General features: G+C 36.7%; 1 pseudogene across 1 annotated transcript in view; it reads left to right on the top strand.

Moving 5' to 3' along the window:
* LOC148945031 (exportin-5-like) overlaps nucleotides 1–22,866 on the top strand; it is a 155,699-nt pseudogene that overhangs the window by 122,787 nt on the left and 10,046 nt on the right. Inside the window, exons 8-9 of the transcript XR_016142679.1 lie at nucleotides 4,389–4,505; nucleotides 20,299–20,442. The product of XR_016142679.1 is annotated as an exportin-5-like (transcript). The remainder of the gene's footprint in view (nucleotides 1–4,388; nucleotides 4,506–20,298; nucleotides 20,443–22,866) is intronic.

Below are 22,866 nucleotides of genomic sequence, written 5' to 3' on the forward strand. Positions count from 1 at the left end.
AAATTTGTTTAAAAAAATGTTTACACTTTTTTTGGTGAGCAGTTTTTAATGTGAAGTACCTTGATTATTATGGAAAATAAAGGTTAGGATTTATATTAAATTGGCTTATTTGATATTATTGTCTGATGGATTTTGATTATATCATGTTGCTATCGCTTCTTGGACAATGTTTTTTTTTTCTAATCAAATTCACTTAGCAAGCCAAAGAAAAGAGAAAAAAAAAATCACATACCCCTGAATATTATAGCCTCTAATACCCCCAATAATCAAACAGTTTTCAGCTTCATCATCGGAAACCAATTACATGACTAATTGATTAGGAAACTCTTTCTAGGGATGTCTTTAGCACTTATGCCCTTGTAGAACATATGGAGGACTTGCGTATAGTGTTTAAACCATAAAAGTTTATAGTGTACTTGCGTATAGTGTTTAACAAAAATAAAAAATAAAAACTTTGTAAGTAAAATAAGGTAAAATTGTTAAAATGTGGTAAAATTTGTAAAATAAGGTAAAATTGGTAAAATTGATAAAATAAGGTAAAATAAGCCAATCCCTAGGAAATACAGGGTAAAATTGGTGTTTTAGAGTTGCCCTGTAGCTACAAGACCAGTTGGGCATTTCTTTCTATGCATCGCTTACAACTTTTAATGAAATTTTGAAATGATTCTGATTTTCCTGGGCTTAAAAAAGGTAATGCGTCTTCATCTAGAGTTTCGTTAATTTAATTAACTGTCTAGTTAATCCCTTAGGTAATCTTGTACATAGAGTAATACCTCAGCTTTTTGACTGCCTCATTTCGTACATCCATTTTGTAAAAAAAAAAAAAAAAAAAAAAAAAAAAAAAAAAAAAAAAAAAATCAAATTTACCATTATTTAAGAGTAAATCATATTAGTATTTTTTTTATACATCTAAACTTAAGAAATGTTACCCTAACAGCCTTTCATATTTAAATAGCCATATTCAGCCACATTCCTCATATCATATACATGCTATTTTTCATTTGTTTACAAAACCAAATACAAGCAAAAAAGAGGTTTGTAAAACTTTGATGACTTTGATTAACTAAGCACTGGATCATAATAGCAGAACATTCAGTCACTTTCACATTCATTAAGACTGTCTTCAACAGGATTTGCTTGCAAATGTAGCTCCTGATTCAGGTGACCGCGCCTGTTCTGAAGTACCCCCCCCCCCCAAAAAAAAAAACATTTTTTTTGGGGGGGTGTTGTAACTTACCAGTTACAACACTACTTGCGTATTATATTTATTATGGTGTAAAAAATGTTTTTGAAGTAAATACCCTTTACAGCTTATGTCCTGATTATAGGTAAGAATTTATTTATGTCCATGTTTTGGTTAAAACATACCAAAAGAGAAAAACGTGTCATGTTCCTGTAACAGTTCACCACAGATGTTATATTAGTTTTGTATATGGCAAAATTGGATGACCGTCCCCCCTCCCTTCCTTAGCTGTATCGGTTTACAACAGTGTGTCCTAAATACTTCAAAAGTTTTTTCCTAGTTTTAATATTTATTTAAATTTTTCCAAATAGAAATGCTAACAAACGCCGTGTTTGGTATTTTCAATACTTATATTTTTATTAGTGAACGAAAACAAGAATAAAGTAAGGCCCCCCCCCCCTCTTCAATGAAATTTTTGCTAACTATATTTTTGTTGTAAATATAATTTACAACGTATTTTTCCTTTGTAACTGCTATGGCTTTTATAACTTTTTTTTTCTTGAAAAATCAGTATAAAAGGTAATAGGCCCCTAGTATAATTGCATTTCATCTTGGAAGCGTTATAATTGTGTTCAGTAATGTTTTATAGGTGAAGAAAACAAGAAAAAAGCATATCTACCATCTGATAAGCAATTCTTAGTCACACGGAACGTACCCTGCTACAAGGGAAGAAAAGATATAGAGTACAAAGGCCAAGAAAAATTAATTTTACTAGATGAAGGAGATGAAAATGGTGAATGGGTTGATACTCATTACTCAGGAACATTGGACAACTCTGATGACAAGGCAGCAGATATGTCTTTTGGTAAGTTGCCCGAAAACTAACTGTCTGGTGTTCTCTGGGTAGTTGAATTTGAGCTATCAAATGTCATAGATAATTCCTGTGATTGAAGAAAAAAAGATTATTCTAGCACCAGGTACTTATGTACCATTAAGTTTATTTTTGGTTTGGGGGACATAAGAACCCAAATGGAAAACTGTCGAAACATCAAGACGTTGGAGTAACGGGGGTTCATGTTTTATAAGGCTCTCCGTCGCTGCATATAAGCTTCCCGGGCGTCATATCTCTTAGGTATCCAAAGAACTCGTTTAAATTCCTGGGATTTTGGAGTATACCCTAAAAATCGTGTATTTGTAATAGGCTATATCTTACAAATAAAACTGTAAAAATTTGGAAGCTCAGATTAAAAATTAGATCAATCTATGACACAGGAAATAACACACTACAAATACACAGTGAACTCAATTCATAAAATTTTAGGGGGAATGGGCTTTTAAATATCAGGGAAGGGGGAATTTGTTGTTTTTACAATTTTCCATAAGTGATTGCTTTGGTTCTGGATGGATTTAATCTTTTTTCAATGCTACATATCTATTTACATTGAGCGTAATGTAATTTTAGTAAATTTAGAGCAGTAATTAGAGCATAATGCTACATATATTTTTTCAATGCTACATATCTATTTTAGACATCTCTTTGAGGGAAATTTTGTTTCAGGGAGCTTTAAACATTTATTTACAAACTAACAAATAGGCTTATGACTGAAGTGCTTCGGAAACAGCCTTATTGGGTGCTATATATCTATTTAGGATGTCTCAGAGATAGTCAATTTCAAGGGTCCATCTTTGTTTGGTCCTATATATCTATATTACTGGGGTAATTTCAGTGGATTTTAAACTTCGATTAAAGATAAAAGTATATGTTTAGGATCGAGCACTTGAAAAATATTTTTGTTGCATGTTGTACTTTTATTTCGAACGTTTACCTGTAGAAACTTCAATTTCTTGGAACTTTAAACTTCCATTTAAAGACGTATTTGTAGTATCAGGAGTGAAGTACTTTAGAAGCAGCTTTTTTGGCGCTATGAATCCATTTTCTTGAGGTAACTTCAATTTCAATAAACTTCAATTAAAGACGGATGTATAAGTTTAGGTTAGAGCACTTGAAAAACATCTGTGTCCTGTGTTGTACATTTATTTCGAACGTCTCCTCTTGGAAACTTCAATTTATTCTAACTTTAAACGCGTATTTAAAGACGAATTTGTAGGCTCAGGAGTGAAATACTTTAGAAGCAGCTTTTTTTGGCGCTATGAATCTATTTTATTGAGGTAACTTCAATTTCAGTAAACTTCAATTAAAGACCGATGTATAAGTTTAGGTTAGAGCACTTGAATAACATCTGTGTCCTGTGTTGTACATTTATTTCGAACGTCTCCTCTTGGAAACTTCAATTTATTCTAACTTTAAAAGCGTATTTAAAGACGAATTTGTAGGCTCAGGAGTGAAATACTTTAGAAGCAGCTTTTTTTGGCGCTATGAATCTATTTTATTGAGGTAACTTCAATTTCAGTAAACTTCAATTACAGACGGATGTATAAGTTTAGGTTAGAGCACTTGAAAAACATCTGTGTCCTGTGTTGTACATTTATTTCGAACGTCTCCTCTTGGAAACTTCAATTTATTCTAACTTTAAACGCGTATTTAAAGACGAATTTGTAGGCTCAGGAGTGAAATACTTTAGAAGCAGCTTTTTTTGGCGCTATGAATCTATTTTCTTGAGGTAACTTCAATTTCAGTAAACTTCAATTAAAGACGGATGTATAAGTTTAGGTTAGAGCACTTGAGAAACACCTTTGTTCTGTGTTGTACGTATGTTTCGAAAATCTTCCCACGGAAGCTTCAATATCAATGAACTTTAAGCTTCAAGTTAAAGACGAACACGTAGGCTCAGAAATGAGTAGGCTACTACAGAAACAGCTTTGTTCGTTGGTATAAGTTTATTTTGAAGTCCCCTGAAGTAACTTAAGTTTTAAGGTATGATCACAATTTAATTTAAAGACGAATATGTAGGTTCTAGTTGAACACAGTGTTGCCAGATGTCTAATTTGAAATTGCGCCGCCATAAAAGTGAAAATGCGCTGAAAGTGCCATTTTTCTTGTGAAAATGTGCCGAATGAACGATTTTCCCGAAAAAGTGCGTCAATTTGAAATATTCAATGTGCAACCGCCCCAAATGGCGCAAATGCACCCTGTTTGGCAACTCTAGTTAAACAATATTGTTTCGCCTCCTATAAACATCGGGTTTGTGGTGTGTTATTCTCTTATCAATGAGCTGTCCAATTATTTAGCTGTTCAAAATTTTAGGTGATCAAGAACGTTGTGAACCTCAGCAGACCAATAGTGATACGGATGAAGACGATGAAGAAGCAGTTTGATATGGAAGAATTTGAAGAGTCGGACTTACTAGAAGAAAATGATAAGGTGGCTATTTAGAGATATACATATACACAGAGTGGACAGGGGAAAGGGGCTGGTAATCTCCTCCAATTGCTTTTGAAGAAATCGCAGAAAAATAATAAAATCAGTCTTTCAGACGAATTTTTTAAGATAACACGGCAATGTTAATCAGTAGGGACTATGTGAAATTCTTTTCTAAACATTTATAGTTCACGTTTAAACTCACCACTTTCTATCGACTGGTTTAGTTAGTTTCTCCGGTTTTGTTTTCAGGCTACTTAGAAGTTTATTTACAAAGCGTCTTATGTTCCCTTTTTATACTGCTCGATTACTCGTTTTACAAGTTTTTTACTTGTGAAAACAGCGGCATCTAAGCTTCTGGTAGGAATTGTTTGCTGTACTTTATGTTTTTTACTAACAAAACCCCTTATCTTAATAAACGACTAGTTTTTATAAGAGTAAAAAAAAAAAAAAAATGCATATTAGCTCTTCCATGCTCTACACACCTTTAGAATTACTGCAGCCTAATGTGATCCTAGCCCTTCTTTGAAAAATCTATCTATTTGCACAGATCCTCTAATGTTGCCTAAGATACAACTTAAGAAAATAAAAATGTAATTCTCACTCCATACAAAGCAAAAATGTACGGTTACACAAAAGTATTCAAGTGTAAACTTGTATGTTTGGTGTTGTAAATAAGGTCAAAAAGATGTGGTAATGGGAGTTATTAAGGCTGGGAAAAACGATATCTTTCTGGTCAAAATGTGGAAAACTCAATAGACTGAAGAAAAAATCACTAAAATTGCGAAACTTTTTTTTTGTTAGAACCATCCATCCGATTTTCAGTTTTTTAAGAAAGTTTACTGTAAAATTATTCTTCTTCGGCCGAATCTGAAATACAGTTTCTTTGATTTCTTAGACCCAGAATTACATAGAAAGACTTATTTACCGATTCTTTATTTTCTTAAAAGCCTTAAGAGATGTTTGGTTGTCAGTGCAGTGAGAATGCATGTTTCTATCTGCACAATCCTTTTGTATCAGTACTCTTGCCGCCCATTGTGTTCCAAACATTTCAACTTGGAACACCGTAGTAAAGCTACTCTGATGATAACTGATTACCTCTTTATCCAGATCGGTTGTATTCTAGTATATTACTATTCCAGTCCCAGATTTCCACTGAAACCGTGAAACATATGTAAAGCAGGTTATTGCATTACTTCTATGGAACAGCTCTAACTCCTGCTCCATTTCTTTCCTATCCTTTCTACCAATCTGGAATGGCCCTTCAGGTTTTATTACTGGGATGATATCCTTAGGCATCTGTAACTCCTCGCCATTAAGCATCGTTGGGTTTCATCAGATATCTGCGTTGCTTTTAATTTTCCATTTTTAATCTGCTGCTTCTTTCTCCATTAACCACTCTGTCCATTGACAGACTCTTCAGTCTGGCAGCACTTTTTACTCCTTCTTCCTGCAGAAAATTTTCTATGGAATGAAGTCCTAACATTATATACATGGATGCCGTGATTGTTCCATGGCATGCTGAGGGTGTCATTAGGCACACTAGTCTTGGAACCCTTATTAGAGGAGTAGTGTGGCTTCGATCTGAGTCGAATTGACCTGTGCCGTAACTCCACATGACAGAATCGATCTCGTTATGGTCTTATATAGGTGCATAGTTTTATTTAGAGCTAGACCCCAGTTCTTCTCCACCATCTATAGGTACTGGATTAAGGAAGTTAGGGCTTTCCGAGCTTTTTCTTTACAGTGAGTCTATGTGGTCTGTATAGGATTCGTCCTATCACTAGCAACTACGATTTAAGGTAGATTTTAGGGTGAGCTCTCCAGCTTGACTGATGGTCTAATATGATTGAAAGGTAGTTCACCTGTCTTTCCAGGGAAATCGGGTGGTGATATATTTTTAGAACAAAAGGAACTTGTCGTTTCCTCTTTCTTTTAAACACTGTTATTTTGCTCTCTTCCAGAGCTAAACGTAGTTTGTGATTTTATGACATACTCGGATTTCATTCAGCGTATGCAGTTGCAGTCTGATCTGAAGCAGGTTTCTGAGACATTTTTCTCTCATTAAAGATACTGGAACAGCAGCATACGCCTCGGAATAGCCAGAATACTTTTCTAAACTTTTCGAGAAACTATTCATAATAAGAATCTCTATTTACAGAGAACTTTAGTCCCCCTCTGCGGGTACCCTTTGTGAACAATTGTGGATAATTTGACTCCTATCAGGTCTACGACTACCTGAATACATCGAATACTGAATACTACTTGATCTCTATTTCTGAGTATATCGATGAATTCTTCCGTCTTCCATAACTCTATGGCTTTGAAAGTGACATTGTCAAATGCCCATTCTATATCTAGGAATATGGCCTTCTCATATTTTTCACTTTTAATGTTTGCTCAATTTGCCACACTAATTGGTGTATTACAGCTTTCGTCGAGCTTCCTATCTTGAACCCATTTGTTTGTGTTAAATATTATTTTTGGTCTTTGGATTATTTACCAGGCACTAATGAATAAGTTTCTCCATCATTTCACTTGCAAAGGCCGTTAAAGTAATCATTCTATTATACCGGGGGTTTGTATATTCTTCTCTCCCTGGTTTTGGTTTTGAATATATATCTTGCTTTTTGCCACGCATGGAGAGCGTAGACTAAAGCGAGGCTTCTCGTAGCTATACAAATACGGATGGTGAGTTTTCACATTTCCCATCCCTTCTGGGGCATTATGGGACAAACCCCATCTTCTCCAGGGGTTTTAAATGGTTGGAAATGATCTGCAACTTTTTCTAGCCGGTCCTCCCTTAAAATTTGGGAGGCTAATCTCATCACAACAATTAAATTGCCACCATTCACCGGCTTCGGAATATTTTTTTCAGGGTCCCTTACATGGATTGCAAACAGCTAGTTTAGAGTATTTTCTGGATCCATTGTGATGGTACCATCTTTTCTTGATAGCCTACCTAGATGTGCCCTCTGGTAAGCATTTAGAGTCTTTAATAAATTGTTCCTGAATTTATCCAAATCTATATTTTCACAGAAATCTATCTATATGGCCCTCTTTGTCATCCTTATTTCTTTTTTAAGGAACTTCAATCTTTCTGAGTATGCATCCGAATCTTCGGGATCATTTGTTCAGATGACGTTTCTTATAGTGTTCGCGTCGGCTTCCGCTTTTGTCTTAGTTTTAAAGTCTCAATTATTTTCCTGCTCCCCTTGCTCGGCATATGTTATGTTGGCTGCTTGCCTGAAAGCCTTATTCATGTTTTCTGCGAGCTCTTCTGTAGCCTTATACAGATCCTGCTCAGTCTCTCCATACTCTGATGGCAGATTTAGTAGTTCTTCGGCTAATACTTATTTATAAGTGAGCCAATTGCTTTTTTATGCCCCCCAAGAACTTTTTCTTCTTTTAAGATATTTCAACTCTAGACCTTATTAAACGGTTGTTTTAGGATCGCGATAGATTGCTCACATGTCATTTCCAGTCTTTCATGCTGTGAAGTGACTATTGGTAAATGTAACACTTTTCTTTATCTTCTTGTTGTAAAAGTAGGCTCTGATCCCTTGTCCCACCACTCAAGGCTCTCCCTAGCTAGGTGCTTCAGGAGCTCGAGACCCCTCCCATTTGTTTTTTTCTCATGAGGTGGGGCATGAATTTGCATTACATGATATAATCAAGGGAATTTTTTATTCTTACTATATTCCACCAGTTCTGTTACCTTACCCGATAGTACTTCTTCTCCAGTGTCGTATAAGCCAAACAAAACAGGACTTGTTTATGACCATTAGAATTTTAGAACTATGGCTATTACATCCCCAGAACAATTTGGATAATTACCAAGCATCTTAATTCTTAAAACGATAAATGCATGCTTAGGGAGTGATGCTTACCTCATTATGGACATGGAGTTCAGCTCCTCTAGTCTTCCCCGTGACTTTTCTGATAATGGTCTATAGCTTGTGTACCATTACAATATATCGCTTCGTCTCTCCCAACAACCTCGCAAGATTAAAGGAGGCTACGTGACAGTGATGCAGATTAATTAAAAAAAAACTTTTTCCACAAAGCAAGTTTATCAAAGAAAAGTAAAGATCTCATTAAAGTAAAACATTTATAGTACTTTAATATTTAAAGTAAAAACATTTATATTTTCCAGTAAAGTGCAAATTATGATTTGACCTTGGGATGGCATAGGGGTTTTGAGCCCTACTCATGTTAATTTCTGCTCGTTTTGTTATTTATTGTAATTTCTGTTCGTTTTGGGTTTCATTTATTTATCGATGCTAATTTGTGGTAGTTTCACGTTTGGTAGATTATTTGATTTTATTTTTGCTAATTTTTTGTTTAATGGAGTTCTTAAGACTTTATAGTTTGGCCTGCTATTTGTATGCTGGAGAAAAATTTTCAGAAATTTTTAACAACATACACCCTTTTAAAAATCTGGACACAAATAGTAGTGTTTAATTTAGTTTCATACCTCCTCTAGGTGAACTGAAATGGAAAACATGATACTATTCGCAAACAAATCTGTTTACTTTCTTTGATAGCTTGGATACACTTACGCTATTTTGACTTGGTTAAATTTTAAGAGCAGAAGTAGCTCCACAAGTTTGAACATAATACCCTCAGTCGTTCTTGTGATACTGCTGAGATGCCTTATTGGGAATTAGCATAAACACAGTGCATTTTGATTTAATCTTAAGGCAACCTTTAGTTTTTAAACATAATTGGAAAATGGGAGGGTGGGCGTGGGAGGGGGATTAGTTTCCCTCCAATCACTTTCCACTGTTAAAAAGGGCATCAGCCCTTTCTATTTTCAATCGAATGAGCCCTTTTCGAAGTTCCTACAGAAAATCCTTCAATACGAAGTGCCCTGGTCTAAACAGCAACAACAACAAAAAATAATAATATTATACCCACATCGATCTTTACTATAAAAATGGCAAGCCTTCCAATCACTTTCGACTATTAAAAAGGACACTATGCCTTTCGATCTCCAATCGAATGAGCCCTTTTTGAGTTTCTGCGACAACGCTTTCTAAAAACACCTTAGATGCCCCCAGGGCATTAATTACAACCCTTACCTTAAGGGCTTCCTCTAAAACCTAATTTCCAGAACTTTCAACTACGTTAAACAAAATGGCTATCTCAAAATTTTGATTGAAGGTGGTTGGGGAAATGGTGGGCGTGAGATGGGCGTTAGTCACTCTCCAATCACTTTCAACTATTAAAAAAAGGCACTAGCCCTTTCAATTTCCAATCAAATGAGTCCTTTTGAAGTTTCTACGACAACATTTTCAATAAAAACCTTATATGCCCCCAGGGCGTAACTTACAACCCTTGCCCTGCGGGCTGGGGAGGGGGGGGGGGGTCATCTTCAAAGACCTAATTTCCAGAACTTTGTACTACGTTGAACAAATTGGCTATTTCAAAATTTTGATTGGGTGTGATTGGTGAAAAGGTACTCGTGAGAGGGGGGTTAGTTGCCCTCCAATCGCTTTCGGCTATTTAAAAGGGCACTAGTATTTTAAAGTGCGCATTGCATAAGCTCATTTTGGAGTTTTTACGACAACGCTATCTATAAAAACCCCGTATGTCCCCAGGGCATAACTTACAACCTCTGCCCTGGGGGGTTTGTTATCCTTAAATACATAATTTCCAGAACTTTGAACTACGTCGAACAAAATGGCTATCTGTAAACTTTGATTGAATGTTCTTGTGGAAATGGTTGGCGTGAGAGGGGGGTTAATTACTCTCCACTCACTTTCGACTATTAAAAAGGACAGTTTCAATTTCCAATCAAATGAAACCTTTTTGAAATTTCTACAACAACTTTCTATATAAACCTTATATGCCCCTAGGACATAACTTACATCCCTTGCACTGAGGGCTCTGAGAGGGTTATCATCCTAAAAGACATAATTTCCAGAACTTTCAACTATGCTGAATAAAATAGTTTTCTCAATATTTTGATTGGATGTGTCTGTAAAAATGGTGGGCGTGAGAGGGGCGTTAGTCGCTCTCCCTTTCAACTAATCACTTTCAGCTATTAAAAAAGGCACTAGCCCTTTCAATTTCCAATTGAATGAGCCCCTTTGAAGTTTCAACGACAACGCTTTCAATAAAAACCTTATATGCCCCCAGGGAATAACTTACAACCCTTCCCCTGAGGGCTTAGGGGGGGGGGAGGGGTTGTCATCCTTAAAGACCTAATTTCCAAAACTTTCAACAACGTTGATATGGCTATAAAAATTTTTTGATTGGATGTGTTTGGGGAAAAGGTGGACGTGAGAGGGGGGTTAGTTGCCCTCAAATCACTTTCAACTATTAAAAAGGGCACTAGGCCCTTTGAATTTCCAATCGAATGAACGCTTTTTTTAGTTTCTACGACAAAGTTTTCAATTAAAATCTTATATGCCCCCAGGGCATAACTTATAACCGTTGCCCTGAAGGCTGTGGGGGAGTGTCTTGCTCAAAGGTATAATTTCCTGTACTTTAAACTTCGTGGAACAAAATGGCTATCGCAAAATTTTGATTTGATGTGTTTGGGGAAATGGTGGGCGTGGAAGGGGTTTTAGTTGACCTCCAATAACTTTCGGCTATTTAAAAGGGCACTAGCCATTTCAATTTCAAATCGAATAAGTCCTTTTTGAAGTTTCTACGACAACGTGTTCTATAAAAACCTTATATGCCCTTAGGGCGTAACTTACAACCCTTGCCCTGAGGACTGTGGGGGGGGGGGGTCATCCACAAAGACATAATTTCCAGAACTTAAAACTACGTTGAATAAAATGGCTATCTCAAAATTTTGATTGGATGTGTTTGGGGAAAAGGTGGGTGTGAGAGGGGGGTAATTGCCCTCCAATCCCTTTCGACTATTAGAAAGAGCTCTAACCCTTTGAATTTCCAATCGAATGAGCCTTTTTTGAAGTTACTACGACACCGCCTTCTATAAAAACCTAATATGCCCACAGGGAATAATTTGCAACCTTTGTCCCGAGGGCTGTGGGGGGAGGGTCCTCGTCAAAATTATAATTTCTATCTGGAAATCAACTACGCCGAACGAAATGGCTATCTTAAAATTTTTATTAGATATGTTTTGGGAAATGGTGGGCGTGGAAGGGGTGTTAGTTGCCTTCCAATCACTTTCGACTATTAAAAAGGGCACACGCCACTCCAATTTCCAATTGAATGAGTCCTTTTCGAAGTTTCTACAACTCCTTCAATACGAACTACCCTGGTCTAAAGGAAAACAAAAAAAAATACATTGTGCCAACATCGTTCTTATATGCCCTTGCCCTGAGGGTTGTGGGGGAGTGTCCTCCTTAAAAACATATTTTCAATCTGCAAATCAAATTCGCTGAACAAAATGGCTATCTCAAAGTTTTGATTGGATGTGTTTAGGGGAATGATGGGCGTAGGGGGGGGGGGTCTAGTTTCCCTTCAGTCACTTTCGACTATTAAAAAGGGCACTAGACACTCCAATTTCCAATCGAATGAGCCCTTTTTGTAGTTTCTACGACAACTCCTTCGATACGAAGTGTCCTGTTCTAAGACCACGAAAAAAAAAAAAAAAAGTAATACATTGTGCCCACATCGTTCTTTACTTAGGCAGCGCTACTGCGCCAGCATTCTAACCCTCTTGTCACATATGTTGGCGTTATTTGAAATTGTGTATTTTTTTAGGTCCCGCTTTTTCCTTCACTGGGGTGGACTCTACAGCCCTCTTAAAAAAGGTTTGAGGAGCGTATGTCTCCTCATATTAATTCGGAGACGAAAATTCCTCCTTGGAGAGAAACTGATTGCACGCCACCAACAGTCCCAACAGCTTTTTTGGTGAACCAACCTCTGGATCATTAATAGTGAAGTTTCTTCTCGAAGGGGTGTTGAGTGGGGCAAGAGCTAAATTTCTCTGCCCAGGGCCATTCACCCCCTCCCTTATCCATGATGCTATCCGTTCATCTTAGAATCTTTATTTTATTGTGCCGTCCTTTAATTTCGTTTAGACAACATCAGAAGCAAAATTGAGATTGCCCTTCATAATTTTGGTCTCCATGGACTCCATAAGAACGCCAACAGCTTCATCTCTAAGGGTTGTGTTTCATGATAAATTGGCCCCATCACTTTTTTCCCTTCTGGTTGAGTCAGGTTGCCACCTGGTGACCCTTGCCTGTGACCTTTTTTGCAAGCCGGGATTTTTTCCGTTGTTCATTATTTAATTCAGCTTCTGTCAAACTTGTCCCTGATTCTGTCTCGTTTGGTGGTTCTGATTGAGAATGGAAGCCCTATCCAAAGCTTTCCTCTCTCCTTTAGAACTTTCCAAGCCCTCTGCCATTGTTGGCTCTGGGCTAGGAAATCTTTGGTCCGTGACCGTTTCCATGGATTCAAAGTCGCTTCGCAGTAACTTCTCTTCTTCGACGCTCATGTCCACTTCGGATGGGGATCTATGACTCGTGATTTTACATTCATTGCTGTTTCTGTTCATCATGAAAATTTAAAAAAGGTTCTGTTACACATGGTTTCTGACCAAAAATTCAGTACTTCTACACACGATAAAGCTACTTCCAGATTTGAATTAGGGCGTGGCCTAGAAGGATCTTCCATGTACAATCTCTGCCAACCCCTCTGGTTTACCATCTAGTGTTTGTGGGGTGCACGCGAGATAATTTCCCATCTGACTGGGCAGCATCCTGATTGGTGAGCTTAAATTAGCACCCCTCTCTTGATGGCGGCAATGGAAATGGAAATAAACGAGTTTTATTCCCTAAACCTTTTTTTTCAATCCTTACCCAGAGCTTCATCGTGGTAAAAGGTTCCTTCGTGCCTTATATTCATCGCAGTTATTCCACTCTTTGCAATGTTCCTCACTCATAGTTTCAGTGGCAAAGATAAGGTTGAAAAAAGCCCAGATCCTGGGGAGAGGCTTAACTTGGCTGTACCCGGTCCCCTTTCTAGGGCATTTTTAGCTCCAGAATTAAGAGTTCCCCAAGAACTTCCACACCCTTCACCAGAAAGGCTACGAACTCCATCATCAGCATCCCACGCATGCGTGCATTCCGGATCCAAGTCCTTTCCTCCCAGCAACCGCTGAAAACCTGGTACCACAGTTTATATAATTATCCAGTATGATCATTCCCCATCTCACCTATTATGAAAACCCGGACCGGGGTGCGAGTGCTCCGGAGAACGTTTTTGCAGATATAAACATAAGCGGCATCAGATCTTTTCACGGGTATACATGTCGGACGCGAAACAATCGGAAATAAGTGGAAACCCGCTATTACGAATAATGCACTTTGTAACCATTTCTCATTGATAGACGCAAACACACTGATCCATAAGTGAAGAAATAAGTGGGAGGAGCTTTTTGTTCGCACCGAGAACGAAGACCAGAAATGATCTGCGATAAACTTACTGGATAATTCTATAAACTGTGCCTGGTACACTCCAAGCGAAGGTGGCCGCACACTATTCCCCAGGAAAAGGGCTATATGTAATCCTTCCTGCCCAGTGAAGATACTGGGACTGTACGAAAAGTCGCCCCAACTTTGGCATGGTGAAATTAAACCCGACTGCTTTTTAGCCTTGTTTTAATTTGTGTAATAATGTTAATTAAGGATTCTACATAATAGTAAGCTTTTACACAAATTGGGAAGACCAGAATTAGCCTTATCTTAATTCATGTGATATAAAACAGTTAGAAGAGACTACAATTTCGTCTCCTTTATCATTATTCCTACTGATTGACATAGAATGATTAGAAAAGACCTCGTCCGTCTCTTCTTCCGAACTAATAGCTGTTGCAACCGTGTAAATTGGTGTTGCTTTAATACTGCGCTCAACAGAAGAAAAAGTTGTTCTATTCTGGCACTAGCTTCTCAGAGTTTTGGATAGAGATAGAGATATTGATTTCGAAAAATTACTATCACAAGCCCCGAAGGGCCGAATTCGAATTTCGAAGTCCATAAAAAAACAAATAAGCAAGAAAATCATAACAAAAGCACAACAACTACAAAATTGGCAACCAATGCAAAAAAATAAAAATAAATAAATATCGGAATGCTCTATGATTCCTTTGTCACTTATATAAAATCCGCAAAATGGCAACTAGTTAAAAAGATAAAAACTGACAAAACTGAAAAAATAAAAAATATACACATTAACAAATGTTTAAAAAACAACATAAAAAGGGGATAGGGAACAAAAAAAAAGAGTAAAAAGAAAAACGAGCTGTTTCTTTTATTATATAAGAGATAAGATAAAATTTATGTACAAATTAACCACTATTTATTATATCAGTAAAGAAAGGGATAAAAGATTTCTTATTCCGCAAGGTAGTACAGCGAATGGGAGATAAGGTGGGGATAGGCTGTGACACAGTTCGTGGAGGACGATTTCTATCAGGTACATGGTATTCAGGGAAAAGGTTCGCAGTACGGGGGTTCAAAAGTGCCAACTTACCAAAACGGAGGCACAATTTATTTCTTCGTCTCTCGAGGGTCTCTAAGTTTGAAATATTTAACAAATGCAAATATGGTATCTTGCCTTCTTTAATAATAATTCTTAGAGCTCTCTTTTGGACATTTTCAATTTTTTGTGTTGCTTTATTTGATAGGCCAGGGTGCCACACAGGACAAGCATACTCTAATATGGGACGCACAAAAGAAATGTATACTTGTAGTAAATGTGATTGGGGGCAACTGAATTTATTCAAAAGTTTAAGGAGGGAAAGCGAGTAGTTTGCTTGTCGTAGGATATTATTTATATGGGCATCCTATTTCAAATTGGAAGAAATTGTAACACCAAGGAGTTTAAGAGATGTGCCAGAGGTTTCAGGAGAAATAGGAGCAAGAAAAAGGGGAGGGGATACTTAAGGAAACTTACTGAGACTATTGCGGATTTAGAAGTGTAACTGTCATGTCGAGGGAAGAGGCCTCACAGGCAATATCTTGGAGTATGCCCATTGGGTTGCTAAACATGTTTTTATGACATATCTCTAAAACTGTCAAGCCATCGACAAATTTCCACCTATTTTCATAAAGGGTTGAAAGGCTGTTAATCTTAAGAGAAAAAAGGACAGGGCCTAAAAGAGTCTCCTGAGGAATGCAATCATATATGGTCAGATGATCCGAGTAACAGTTTAGATATTTAGATGCTTGAGGTATATTAGAGAGAAAAAAGGTAAGAAAGTCACCCAGGACAGTTTCAGTGTAAAATTCATTTATTAGCTTATCTTTAAGTATAATAAGGTTAATCAATTCGATATCTTTCTGAAGATCAAAAGAAATCAGATTAAGCCAAGTGTTAGGTTTTTCAAGTAATTTACCCATGGTATCAACAAGATGGATCAGGTAATGAGAGTTTGACGTGGATTTGAGATTACCAATCTGTCTAAGATCAATGAGGGAGAAGACTTTCATCTTAAGCCAGTCTGCGAGAAAACTTCAGATTAATCCAAGTATTAGGTTTTTCAAGTAATTTATCCATTGGATAAACAAGATTGATCAGGTTATAACATGTTGACGTGGATTTGAGATTACCAAACTGCCTATGATCAATGAGTGAGAGGACTTTCCCCTTAAGCCAGTCTACGAGAACACTTTGAAAAAATTTTTAAAAAATTGAGGTGAGGGTAATAGGAAGAATACCATCAAAGCAAGGCGTCCCATTTTTCTTTTCGGTTGGGGTAACTCAGCCTTGTTTCCAAAATTGAGGGAATTGTCCAGATCCGGCAATTTCATTAAGCAGGATGAATAAGGGTTTTGAGAGGTAATCACTGACAGCTTCAGTCAGAGGAACAGGAACATGTAAACGGCAAATGCTTGATCGGTTTAGTTTTTCAATTTTTTTTACAACATCAAGTGGAGAAATATGTGGGAGTGAAAAAGGATCAGAAATATCTGGAAGTGCGTAAGATAGTGATGGGAGACTCTAGACAATAGAAGCCAGAAACTTATTGAGGTCATTAGCTGTGGTCTTTGGAGGTTCATTTATATTAAAATTTAGTTGTTTCTTAACTCTTGCTGGTAAGTTTTTTGATTTCAGAGTACCAGTTCTTTGGTTTATCATGGCGAAAGTATATAATTTTATTTTTATATTAGGCTCGGGCATGTTTTCTAATTTGACTTTATAATTCATTTCTTAACTTATTTGCTTCAGCTAAATTACCCCTGTTAAATAAGCTTATTTTTATGCGGATTAATATTTTTATTTGATTATTTATGTAAGGTTTATCACTGGAGCATTTTCTGATATTTTTTTTTTCTGGGAAATACACCAATACACCAAGCCGCCTGAGGCCACCATAGCTACGCATGCTCTTCCTCCATCACAATCTGTTCAAAGCCTCCCTTTTTACACTCTCCCAGGAAGTTCCCATTTCCTTTAAATCTTTCTTCATGACGTCCTCCCACCCTCAGACGAGGACGACCTGCTTCCGTTTAGCCCTAGACGGTTGACTGGAAAGGACAATCTTCGGCAATCTGACATCCTTCATCCGCCGAACGTGCCCTAGCCATCTCAGCCTTTCTTTCGGTATAGGCCTAGAAAGTGGGGTTGATCCACATTTTTCGTACAGCCTACTGTTTGTACGAAACAGTGTGGGTACCCGGTCAGTCAGCCGGGTATCCAGAAATATCCGTAGGCAATTTGTCTGGAAAACATCTAGCAAATCTTCATCCACTTTTCGGAGCACCCATGCTTCAGAGCCATATTTGACCACTGTCATCACTGTAGCATCTAATATTCTAATCTTGATTTGCAGACTTATCTTTCTATTCTTCCAAACTTTTTCTTTTAACTGTGAAAAAACACAGTTTTTAACTGTAAAGACAAAGTCCATCAAAATGATCCATATAAAGTGGGATAGAACACAATCCTGCTTAAATCCTTATTTAATACAAAACAAGCTGCTAACTTCATTTCCTACCTTAACCGTAGCAGTGTTATTCTCGTACATAACACTGACTAGTTATAGGACCAATCACTTTAATGTATTTGTTTGGTATACCATACAAGGGTAAGACCTTCGCTGAAGCTCTTCTATCAACAGAATCGAGCGCTTGCTCATAATCTATCAAACTGAGGACCAAAGGTGTTTGGCAACTCAGGCACTTCTCAATTATTAACCTAAGAGTGACAGTTTGGTCGACACATCCTCTACCTTTTCTAAAATCGCACTGTTCTTCTTTTAAGACTTCATCTACAGCATCTCTCAGTCTAAAAAGCATCATATTACTAAGTAATTTGCTACCTACAGTGACCAGACTAATGCCTCGATAATTACTACACTCACTCTCATCACCTTTCTTATAAAGTGGCTTAATTAAGGTTTTCCTAAAAAAAAACGGGTAGTGGGACTTATTTCTTGAAATTGAAAAAAAATGAAATCTGAAATATGTTAACTAATTCATAAAAATTAACACAAAAATAACACATTCAAGCAACAAATTCCCACGACTTTCCCAGAATCTGGAAAACCCAAGGAAAATTTAAATCTGGCATTTAATCTCAAAAATTAGGACACAAAAATCCAAACAAAATCTTTATAGTATTTTCTGTAAGGACGGACTAACCTTGAGTTGAACTGTGGAGCTCAGCTAATCCTCGTGCTAATTTCTAATTCTAGTTGAGCTAATGTACGGCATTTTAGTAGAGATAAATCCCTCAATTAATTTTGACCTTTCAGGAAATGATAAGGGAGATGATCAATTGACCAAAAAGGCAATAGTTGCATACTTCTACTAGTACTACTACCGCTACTATCACTAAAACTACTATTTCTGTATAGGGTACTACTAAGGCTGAGGATATTGAAATAAATATCTTGGGGAACTTAGAGGGGAAAGTTGAACTAAATCAAAGCATATTATTTGCATACATATTGCTGATACGGGCGTATCAGTAATATTTTGGAACTGCTTATCATATCAAGAGGAAACTTCAGGGGTATCATAAGTGGGATATTCAGCTGACCAAAATGTAAAATGTACCTGCTACTTCTGCTATTAATACTGCTGCTACTACTGTTACTACTACTATTAATGCTGCTGCTACTACTGTTACTACTACTATAAATACTGCTGCTACTACTGTTACTACTACTATTAACAATACATTATTCCTGCTAGTGCTGTTCCTACTACTACCATTACTACCTATGATGCTAGTACAATTAAGTCTAAGTGTATGATGGTGAAAATTTTACAGAATATTGAGGGGGAATATGAACTAAATCAAAACACACTACGTACGTGCAGATTGTTAAGGACGTATCTCAAGAATGGATTTGGGTATTAAGTTGGAACTTTCAGAGAATACTTGAAGGGGAAGATCAATTGACAAAAAGGTAATACATGCTTGTCACTAACACTACAACCACTGCTACTTTTACTAATACTACTACTGCTACTAAACTACTTCAACTACTACTTCAATTGCAACAACTTGTAAGGCTTTGAGTATTAAGAGGAAAAAGGTTTCAAAAGGGGTTCAAAAATGCACATCAGATATATTTTTGGCACAGTTTACCATGCCAAGGTGAAACTTCCGGGGCATCATGAAAGGGATGTTCAACTGATCAAAGGGCAAGATTTACATACTACTACCGCTATTAATACTGCTGCTATCTTAAGAATTGATTTGTGAATCAAGTTGGAACATTGTGTGTTGAAGGGGATGTTGAAAAAAAAACAAAGGTAATATGTGCATACTGCTACTAACGCTACTACTGCTACTACACAAACTAAGGGTATTAAGTTGAAGCTTTCAAGGAATATTTAGGTAGGTGTTGAACTAAATCAAAACAAACTATGATCATAGAGATTGTCCAAAAGGTGACAAAGCAATATCACAATAAATGTCTTACATTATTAAGGTAGACCTTTCAGGATAAGTTGTGGCAGATTTTGAATTAGCTAGAAGACACTATATGTATTCTTCTAATACTACTTCTATGTTTACTGTAACTAATGACACTAAGGGCAATAAGCTGAAGCTTTTAGGTAACGTTTAGAGGGAGTTTCAGTTAAATGAAAAAGCTAGATACATGCAGGAATTAATAGGGCCTACAAACAACATCACAGGAAGTGCTGCTCCATCATAACCAGTAATGTCATCGACTTTTAAAAGGAGCCAACTTGATTGGAAATCAAATGCTCCAGTCCCCCTCTAAGAGCCAAAAGTGATATAAATATAAATTTTGGATATAAATATAAATTTTGGATATAAATAAAATAAATAATTTTATTGCTCATTATAAATAGACATAAAATGTCACACAATAGAGAATACGAAAAGATAATAAAATTGAAGAAAAAAAAAGGAAAATGTCTATACGAATGACACACAAACCAGTTAACAGAAAACAATAAGAACAGAAAATAAATACATTCAAAGGCGCTGGCTAATAGCATGAAAAAGGCTATGCTTATAGTTCAATGATGAAGCAAACCGGTGCTATCGTTTCATAACAATCATTAAAGGGTCACACAAATTGTACTTGGCTAAAACTCTAGTATTACGTGTCCAAGGTGGTAAACCCGAAATATACTTCGACTACTTAAAGAAGAGGGATCTAATAGCTTCATATCACTACCTGCAAAAAAAAAAATCCAAAGGGATGAAAGCGCTAGCAAGTGAGGGGATACACAAGCGTTATATAAACGCGAGCAAATACTACAGGTATAACATGCTCTACAAAATATTTATAGTCTTTTCAGCGAAATTCGTGATCATATGTTTCAATCTCCGATAAAGTACCTTCTAACTTTTATTTTTTTTTATTTTTTTTTTTTAGGCAATTTTTGATATAACAAGAAAAGAAGGAGAAAACCCCGAGATCGATGAGCCTGGCATTATTTCAACTAGGACTTATGATTTAAATATTACTTACGATAAATTTTATCAAACCCCTAGGCTATGGTTTTATGGATATGATGAGGTAAGAATTTCATATGATACTCTAAGGGTTTAATATTAAATTCGAACAAATCTAGGAAATTAATATTCGATAAAACAGTCTACCGAAGTTAAATGAATATAATTGGATGAATTCTTTCCACCCAAATTTTTCAAAGATTTGTTCTCCACTACTTACTATGAAGTTCACTATTGTCAACTAAACGTGGCTGGCCTATCTTAACTACTACTACTACTAACAACTCACCGTAGCACCAAGCCACCTGAGGCCAACAGAGTTGCGCACGCTCCTCCTCCATCCCAAAAATGAGTACCTAAAAATACCCTCTGTCGCTTCCAACAGAAAACATCTAACGTATCTTCCCCAAGCTTTCGAAGTGCCCAAATTTCAAAACCATATTTGATCATTGTCATTACCATCACTTCCAGTATCCTAATCTTACTTCGAAGACTTATATTCCTGTTTGTCCGAACTGTTTTCAACTACAAAGAAAAAGAAGTGCCCGGCACCATGGCTATTGTACTTTCACATCTTCACCACGTCTGCCATCTTTATTATCAATACAAGTCAAATAAGTAAAGGTATCCACTAGATCGATTTTTTCGCTACCTAACGTAAATTCTTCATCCTCATTTATTTCTAGTTTAAGTGACTTTGTCTTCTTAACAGTTTTCCACCTGTTCTTGTACCTGGAGTTTCAATCACTCCAAAAATATATTTATTTTGCTGACAGTTTTAGGACAACGAACACCAGCATCAGCTAAGTCTAGGAAACTTTTAACTCGTCATATAATGTTATGCTCTTCCATAGCCTTTGCTTTGTTTTAATGTGCCAGCTATTTACCTCCTGCCTTAACAGCAGCAATATTATTCTCGTACATAGCGCTGATCACTTTAAAGCGTTCCTCTGGTATCACAGACAACGCTCCTGCGTTGCCTGTTGTAACGATGCTAATGCCTGCCATGTATTTTTTTTTTTTTTTTTTTATTGGCCACTTTGTATAGAAGGGATGGGCTTGGAAATCCTGAAAGGACTCATTTGATTGGAAATTGAAAGCCTAGTGTCCTTTTTAAGGGTTGAAAGGGATTAGAGGGGAACCATGCCCTCCTATATCCTTTTCCGCCTCTCCCCCGTATCTCTCCGTGATCACGGAACAGAATTTTTATAGCTATTTTGTTCAAAATTGCTGGAAGGTACAATAAATAAGGCTTGGGAGATGACATGGTCCTTCCAGGACAGGGCAGTAATTTAGGTGCAGTAAAGGGCAGTAATTAATTCATTAAAGGGCAAAAAAGGGCATTAATTTATGTGCATTCCCCCGAAACCTTCAGGAATTGTTCCATGCGCCGAAGGGAACACATATATTTTTTGGAAGGGATAGGGAATTGGGAGGGGGGCTCAAAAATTAGCTTATGGTATTGGGCCTACTCTTTTGGAATCTGACATCTTACTCTTAATATCAACAAACATCAAAGACACCTTTGACTGTTGACGGACCATAGAAAGCTTTACATTTTCTTACAAAATGTATGCTTTCTATTTCTATTCCTTGTGTGTTGTGTTTCTAATATCCTATTAATAATGTATCCAAGGTAGTACCCCGTGGGGGGGGGTTGACCCCCCCCCCACGAAATGTTTGTCTGACTCGTAAAAACATAAGAAAATGGATATAAACAAATTTTGCATGCGTTTTTTAGTTTTTTGTGTACCCCCCCCCCCCGAACAAAAATCATGTGTATGGCCTTGAATGTATCTAATTAGACCAGGGCACATGATAAAATGTTAGACACGACGACTGGATACTGTGTGAAATGTAGGAATATTTACATTTACTAATGCGAAATGACGCTAACTATTTATATGTATTACTAAATTACGTTTCTAGCGTCTTTTCAATAGCGTCTCTGTTTAGTTTGGGATACATTTGACTGTGGATGAAATGTCTGGATACCTACGATTTTTTAATGGAATGTTTTCTGTTGGTTTCCGTGAATAAATTGTTGCACTATATTGTCTTCACATTTAAAATAAATGATAAGAAAAAGTATATAAAAACTGATGTAAATTTTAAGCACAATTGTGAAAAAAAGAACTAAAATATTACATGAAAGGTTTAATTTTATATCTAAAAATTGCTTCCACAGGAAAGCAAAATATAAAAAAGAAAAGAGAAAAATACACACAGTAGATGATTTTTTTTTCAAACTGATCCGTAATCAAACCATTATAGTTTCTGGTCTGTTTTAAAGTGGATCCACGAAGGCGTTTTTTCAGTGATAGAAGCACAAAAGCACAGTTTCAATAATTAAGGCTTTTCCGTTTTGAACCGACTGTCATAGGTAGCGCAATGGAAATAAATCAATTTTCGAGTCAAGCTTAGAACGAACTGAAATCGCTAAACACATGAGTTAAGCTACTGCCAAGAAAAGGAAATAAAATCTCTA

The sequence above is a fragment of the Artemia sp. Qi Xiang Cuo genome, chromosome 13 (assembly GCF_049724085.1).
Source record: "Artemia sp. Qi Xiang Cuo chromosome 13, ASM4972408v1, whole genome shotgun sequence".
Classification (NCBI taxonomy): domain Eukaryota; kingdom Metazoa; phylum Arthropoda; class Branchiopoda; order Anostraca; family Artemiidae; genus Artemia; species Artemia sp. Qi Xiang Cuo.